Source organism: Mandrillus leucophaeus, unplaced genomic scaffold, assembly GCF_000951045.1.
Source record: "Mandrillus leucophaeus isolate KB7577 unplaced genomic scaffold, Mleu.le_1.0 Scaffold380, whole genome shotgun sequence".
NCBI lineage: Eukaryota > Metazoa > Chordata > Mammalia > Primates > Cercopithecidae > Mandrillus > Mandrillus leucophaeus.
The window spans coordinates 1,742,487-1,747,617 of NW_012104032.1; the positions used below are offsets into that span (position 1 = coordinate 1,742,487).

General features: G+C 40.1%; 1 pseudogene; it reads left to right on the top strand.

The window, feature by feature from the left end:
* Positions 1–2,277: 2,277 nt before the first annotated feature.
* Positions 2,278–4,198, top strand: LOC105547213 (annotated as a pseudogene).
* The last annotated feature ends 933 nt before the right edge of the window (positions 4,199–5,131 follow it).

Genomic DNA, 5,131 nt, shown 5'->3' on the forward strand with positions numbered 1-5,131 from the left:
GGCTCTAGAGAAGAAAGTGCAATGAGTGTACAGGGGAAGACACAAATGACAAAGACCCACTTTTTATGGCTAGAAGAAAATTTAATTGTTCTTATTAAGGATAAGATGTCAAAATAATTTTTCTCATCAAATCAGTTACATAGCAGGTGTGGGAAACACCAGAAAAGTAACGACGGAACATATAAAAGCCTCTTTGGAAGGTGGAAGTCTATTTAAAAAGTGAGTAAATTTGAATAATTTAATAGCAAGTGAGGACCTTAGAATTATAAATACGTGGAGATGAACTTAGCAAAAAGTTTTCCTTGATGAAAATAACTGTAGTTACTGTATGTTTTTCAAAGTACTTTGAAGGAGTAGAAATGTAGCAACACCTTTAAAGACAATGCCCATAGGGAGCATGTGGTACTGACAATCCAAGGTTACACAATTAAATAGATTCAAAGTATGTCTACTTTTTCTGTGCTTCAAATGAGAGGATCTCACATAAGAAAGAGGAACTAAGGCTGAGGGCAGTGGCTCACACCTGTAATCCCAGCACATTGGAAGGCCAAGGCAGGTGGATCACTTGAGGTTAGAATTTGAGACCAGCCTGGCCAGCATGGTGAAACCCTGTCTCTACTAAAAATACAAAAATTAGCTGAGTGTGGCGATGCGTGCCTGTAATCCCAGCTACTTGCGAGGCTGAGGTGGGAGGATCGCTTGAACCTAGGAGGGAGAGGTTGCAGTGAGCTGAGATCACGCCACTGCACACTAGCCTGGGTGACATAGTGAGACTCCATCTCAAAAAACAACAAACAAACAAACAAAAAACAAAACCTAAAACAAAGACAAACAAACAGAAAAGAGTAACTTAGTTGAATTTGAATTTGAAATTTGCAAAGAATGGGCAGATTTATGTTTTGGGAGTATCAGTCAATGCAAGGTAAATGAGGCCGTAAGAGGCTGGTAATTCCTCTGATGTCACCCTTTCCTTTGAAAGAATTTATTATATGATTCTAACAAATGGAAAGATATATGTCATTGACAATGTCCTCAAGAAGATCCCTACAGTAAATATGGCATCTGGTTTCATAGTCGTCATCTGCTGGTGCGTCATGGAAGACAGGCCAGTTCTGAAGTCTGTAGAAAAGACATATAATTGCTCCAGGGATCTGTCAAACAACTCTGATAGAGAGATAAAATAGGGAAAAAGTAGGATAAGTCCTTCCACACTCAAACAATGGCTGTTATGTTATGGCTGTTATGTTAAGACTTCTATTACCCCATTCCACTGGCTGGGGCCACTAATATACCACTGAATCTTAGTCCTCCCTTGGTTTCTGTGTCAGTCCCCTCTAAGGCAAGGACTGAATCAACAGTCTCAGTCCTGATTCATCTTACCAGGCCCAGCCTCAACCACTCATATGTTACTTCTCACATTCCCACCGCTGCCAATCCTGGGAGCATGTGGCCAGTCCTCCAGCCACCCTCCTTCCCCTCAGGTTGGCCCAGTCCATCAGCCTGAATCTCTGTGGGTTCCCAGCCTTAGGTTCAGCACAGATCACTGGTCCAGGATCCAAATCTAGGGCTTCCTCTGAACCCCAAGTAGGTAGATAAGATCCTTCTTCCTGTCAGATATCCTAGGTCACAATCCCTTGCCCCAGGGAATCCCTGGTCCTGAAAATGACCAAGATAATCCTCAGTAATGAACTCCTCCCTCTTCCCGGAAAGGCTAGTTGTAAACCATGCCTGATGCACACCTGAGATGCACACCTGTGTGTGCCATGTTCTTTGCATAGTTGATCTCACACACAGAACCAAACTTCCACAGTCCTATTTGGGTGCTCTCGTCATGTCAAGAACTCACCAACTCTTGTCTTATTGCATCTGATCTATTCTGCAGGTTATATGAAGAATTTCTCAAAGACCGCAGAGAAGTGAGATCTGTTACATATTCCACCTACTTTACATTTAGTGATAGCCGCTCACCACCTTTACCAAAAGAATCTGTAAATTCTTTGCTCTGCTTGTAAAATGAATAAAATAGTCCAGCTGTCTTGTTATTTCAGATTCAGCCACACAAATACCAGGTGATATTCATTAAAATAAGGCCTCCCTGTTAGATGATTGTTGTTCTGTGTGGATTCTTTATATTTAAAGCAATCTCCAGTGTGCCTCACTGCCTGATGGCCTGGGGTCTCTCAGTCCCTGCTGCAGCCATCTGCTCCCCTGGCCTGGAAAGCAGTGTTGCAGGGCCAGGACCTGGAGAGGGAGTCGGGTACCAGGACCTAGTGGAACATGGGCAAGAAGCCAGGGTCAGACAAGCACCTTTACGATGAGTATGCAGAGAAGCCCTTGAAGTTGGTCCTCAAAGCAGGAGGAAACCAAGTCACTTAGCTCTCCAGAGACTTAGGCTTTTTAAAAAATAAACTCGGGCTTATTTTAATGAATATCAATTGGCACTGAGGCAGGTTCTGTGGGAAGAAAAGGGGAGAAAACAGAGAGGAGTAAAGGAGGATAAAAGAAAGTGAGCTCGAGGCAGCATGGAGAAGAGTCAGAAGAAGAGCTCCAGTGTCACTTCCCTGTGAGATTAGACCTGCCTGCCGAGAAGCCTCTCACAAGCTCTTCCACCAAGCAAGAAGTAGAACAGACAGCCCTTCAAGAAGCTTCAAGTCAACTGATGAGACAATTGCAGAGAAAAGACCCAAGGGCTTTCTTTTCATTTCCTGTAACTGATTTTATTCCTCCTGGCTGCTTCATGATCATTAAACACCCAGTGGATTTTAATACCACGAAAGAAAAGATCAACAACAATGACTACCAGTCCATAGAAGAACTAAAGGATAACTTCAAACTAATGTGTACTAATGCCATGCTTTACAACAAACCAGAGGCCATTTTTTATAAAACTGCCAAGAAGTTACTGCACTCAGGGATGAACATTCTTAGCCAGCAAAGAATTCAGAGCCTGAATTCTGAAGCAGAGCATAGACTTTATGGCAGTCTTGCAAAAAAACAAAAACAAAACAAAACAAAACAAAAAAACTCGAAAGCAGAAAGAGAACAGACACTTCGCAGAGTGGGGTGGACAGAAGCTGCTGGCCAGGAAAGTTAGAGATACTGAAGCATAAGCTTTCAAAAGTACCAGCAAAGAAAATAAAAAGACAAAGTTATGCTTGAAAATGAGTTTAAGAGCAGTAATTTAGACAGAGAGAAGAACCAGGTTGACTGCATCGTTAAGGAATCTGAGGAAAGTTGACCAGGTGGCTTGTTAATAGTGCAAATTTGAAAGAAGAAAACCAGATGGAACAACCACCTTGGGACTTCCCTGTCCTGTGAATCCCATTGCAAGGGTCAGGCGACTGCCCTGTGAGACTGCAAATGACTAACAGAAGACTTCAGTCTGGAGTGAATACTTTGCAGGGGTTCAAAGGGGCTAAATTAAACAAAGTAACTCTAGTGTTATATTTGAATTACAAACCCTACAGTTCTTATGCACCACATTCTGACTCCAAATTTGCAAATGTCAGCAAGGATGATTCTGATTTAATCTATTTAAACTATGGGGAAGGCTGATCTTCCAGGTGCTTTCAGCAGCCCTAAGATTTTGGCCACATGCCAAGATTATCCATATGTTACGGCATATAGTTTACTGAATGTTTTAACAAGAGGAGAACATTCCAGGACTCTACAAGAGCTGGAGATGTTATCACTTGAAGATGAAGGTCATACTAGGATACTTGTCACAGCAAATGAAATAGAGATTATAGAAATAGAGCCAGCAGTGTGTTTGGACTCCAATACTCAGGACAGGCTCATAGCACTGAAAGCACTAACAAACTTTGGCACTCCAGTTGAAGCTTTTAACTCTGAAAAAGCTGACGTGTTCAAAAGAAACTTGACAAGACCATCAAATTGTTCAAAGAGCTCCAGGGAGCCCAGAATGAGCTTTTGAGCATCAGACCCCTTCCCAATATGATCTGTCTCTTGGGTCCCTCATACAGAGAAATGCATCTCTCTGAACAAGTGACCAATATTCTTAAAAAAACTTACACAGCAGGTAACTTCAGGTGATATTGTAAGGGTGTATGGAGTTCAAAAAGCAATAAGGGTTTCCATTCCTTGCCTTATCCTAGAAAACAACTTTGTAGATTTAACAGAAGATTTTGAAGAACCTAAAAAGATTGATGTTGCTGAGTGTGGACTTGATGGGATTTGAAGCCAACTGGTATTTGATTTTATATTGTGAACATATTTTTTCTTTATTCTTAACTTGGAAATGCTTTTCAGAAGATATTAAATATTTGTAAATTATGTTTTTAATTAAACTTTAGAATAATGATTTTTAATGTTCCAGAGTTTGAACTTGTATTGGGTAATAAAGCTGGACCTGGGACTCAAAAAAAAAGATGTGTTCACCCTCCCTCTCCTCTTTATCCATAATTACCATATTCACTATGGAAAAGAAATTTTAAAAATAAGAAAATAATTCAAGAGAAGTTGTTAAATTTGGAGATCCAATTTCCAAATAAGAGGAGTTTCTAAAAGTGAAAAAACAGACGAAAGGATCAAAAGCAATTCTCAGAGAAAACATCATTTTTTAAAAAAAGTTACAGAGAGTACTACCAAAGTCCCACACAAAAATCAAGAGCAAAAAGCAACACCATGACATAGTTTCATAAAAATTTAAGCCATAAGGGGAAAGACAATTCTGCAAGTTTCCAAGCAAAAAAAAGTAGGTCATTTTCATGGAGCAAAATTTTAAACTAGCTTTGACTTTTTCTACTGCAGTGAGCAATACTGGATGACAATGTGATGACATCTTCTACAGAGGGTATAAAGAGCAAATCAAGAATAATGGACCACACCATGCCATTTGTATGGGGAGGTAACAGACAGATACTTGCAGACATGAACAATCTTAAAAAAATGTGGCAGCATGGGCTTCTTTTGAAAAAAATTGCTCACAGCTACAACATATAGTATGCAAGGCTAACTTAGAGAAAGAAATTTGAATGGATAATGGCTAAAAAGTGAACCTATGAGAATTACTGACACCAACTATTGTTAAAGAAGTAAAAATTACTGGGTATATACCCAAAGGATTATAAATCATGCTGCTATAAAGACACATGCACACGTATGTTTATTG